The sequence below is a fragment of the Peromyscus maniculatus genome, chromosome 11, assembly GCF_049852395.1.
Source record: "Peromyscus maniculatus bairdii isolate BWxNUB_F1_BW_parent chromosome 11, HU_Pman_BW_mat_3.1, whole genome shotgun sequence".
In the NCBI taxonomy this organism is placed as follows: Eukaryota; Metazoa; Chordata; class Mammalia; order Rodentia; family Cricetidae; genus Peromyscus; species Peromyscus maniculatus.
Window position 1 is genome coordinate 17,788,529 of NC_134862.1, and position 2,562 is coordinate 17,791,090.

The 2,562-nt window shown below is 41.1% G+C and overlaps 1 non-coding gene across 1 annotated transcript; it reads left to right on the plus strand.

The window, feature by feature from the left end:
* The first annotated feature begins 652 nt into the window (after window positions 1-652).
* Window positions 653-771, plus strand: LOC121821428 (5S ribosomal RNA). Its single transcript, XR_006062261.1, has one exon. It is a non-coding gene; the product is annotated as a 5S ribosomal RNA (ribosomal RNA).
* The last annotated feature ends 1,791 nt before the right edge of the window (window positions 772-2,562 follow it).

Below are 2,562 nucleotides of genomic sequence, written 5' to 3' on the forward strand. Positions count from 1 at the left end.
TTAGTGAGGCTCCCTCTGCGCTCCTCTGCTTCCTCTCTGCTTTGCTCCCACCAGCTTTCTGTCTCTCCAGGCCTGGCTTCTTTCTAATACAGTTCTTTCTAACTCTGGTTAAAAAAATTAGTGAGTAACCATTGAAAATTATATCCAATTGGAAAAAACAAGCAAACAAATTATTTGAGTGTTCTGCATACTAATTGCTTAATTTTTATACTTACATCCACTATTCAGTTGGCATTCTCTCCCACCTGCACTGTGGAGACTACCACACATCTGACACCACCTCTCTGCTACTCATCTCAAGTTCTTTCTTTTCAACGCTCAAAATCCTAATAGGATTGTTAAGAGAGATTTGGGAAGTTTCTTTGTGCTGACCAGATGATAGTGGAGAAATTGTGGCTCTTTCCTGTGATTCTTAGTCTCACTAGTAAAAAATTTAAGAATGAACTCAAAAAGAAACTTGAGGGCAATGTTTATAGGGTCTAAACGGAAAAATCCCAGGGCAAGCAAGCTCTAAATCTCGACAGTTATGCAGAGGAATAAGATGCAGACAAGAAGGAGAAAGGCCATGTTGTTTGATTTAACCCAGCATAGAGGTCACACGGATGTGGAGAGCAATTTAGACAAAGAGTAAGGAAGCTGAAAGTACTGGATAGTCTACGGCCATACCACCCTGAACGTGCCCGGTCTCGTCTGATCTCGGAAGCTAAGCAGGGTCGGGCCTGGTTAGTACTTGGATGGGAGACCGCCTGGGAATACCGGGTGCTGTAGGCTTAGAAAAATAAAATAAAATAAAAGTACCAGATAATGATATTTAGGCCCTAGCAAGTATCCAAAAGAGACAGAGAAAAGAATAAGAGAGTTATAACTCAGGAGGGTTAGACAGACCTATGCAAGCCTCATGGTCCTCATAGTAAATCACAAGGAATGTGTTAAGGGGTGGGAATTATGAGGAGAAACTATACAGTGTTTTGTTAAAAGGATAATTATTCTGCCCATTTCTTTGGCCTGGTTTAAAATGAACCCACCTTCCTGAGAGATGTTCCATTCTGCAGGCCACGGCCCCACAAACTGAATTAAATCTTAAGGGAGAGAAAATGCTATCACTCCACCCAGACATAAATTTAAATATAATAAATATAACATGATCAAATTGCCTTCTTCCCTAAAATTCATTTAGGGTTGCTGGAGAGATGGCTCAGTTGTTATGAGGATGTTGCTCTTGTAAAAAGCAGTTCAGTCCCCAGCACCCTTGTTGGGTGGCTCACAGAGAATCCCGTGCCCTCTTTTGATCTTTGTCAGTACATACACACATGTGTTCACACACACACACACACACACACACACACACACACACACACACACATCAACATAAACAAAATAAATCAATTAAGGAAATCACTTCGTGTTTTTCCAGTGACAAACAACAACAAAAAGCTTAAATTCCCTTACATGACACTTAAGATTCTGTACGATCTGGCTTCTGCCTGCTTTTCAATCAGTAATAGGCACACTGAGTACCCTTCTTGTTTTCCTTAAAATTAAAGGAAAATAACAAAGAGCTGCTTAACCTCCAAGCCTTCACATGTGTAGGAATCTCTGCTTAGATTATTCGTCTTTCTTCCTTGACTACTGTATCACCTGGGCACCCATACTGGACAGCTGAGTTTCCAGGCCGGCTTTGATTTTCCACAGCTTCCTAGGGCTCCCATTGTTGACATCTGTGAGATTTGCTATTCACTGATTTAGTGACACTTACTGAGCACTCTCCTCTACCAGCAGTGGTCTTCCTGAGAACAGAGATGCATATGGAGGCACTGCATCACAGACCTTGGGTTTCTTTCTAATTTCATATCTGCCACCAGATCTACCAATGTGATAAAAAATTTCCAATGGTACAGGCTGCGCCAAGTCAGTATATTGCTACTTGGCGTGGAAACATCTACATGCAAAACAAGGTTTTTCACGAAGTTAATTTTCCTAAGAGTTTAAGTAGAAATGACATCTTTTATTTCATTATAAATGTTGTTTATTATACATGCTTGTGTGTATACACATAGGAGGGAAGGCGTGGCCAGAGGTTGATGCTGTGGATCTTTTTTGATCTTCTCAATCTTACTTTTTGAGACATGGTCTCTCACTGAATCTAGAGTTCACTGATTCATCTAGGCAGGCTGTCAGCAAGCCCCAGGGGTCCCACTGCCATTGATTTCCTATTGTTAAGAATGCTTGTCTCTGTAAAGGACCTTATGTGGGTGCTGAGGATGGAACTGAGGTACCAAGCTCTTTATTGCCTAACTCATCTCTCCAGCTGCCTCAATCTGAAGTTTCCTCCTAAGACATATTTTACTATATGCATAACATTTTCTTGCTGCCAATTGTTATTGAGCTCATTTCCCATTTCTAGGCAAGCAAAGTTAGCATCATATTCAAGTTGGGAAGTTTTCTGGAAATACATAGAATTTTAGAGTTAAGGATGTAGCTCGGTAGTAGTGAGATGGGTTAAAATATATGGTGGGGAAGCACAGTGGCTGGAGGCTGATGCAACCACACAGCAGAGTTGCA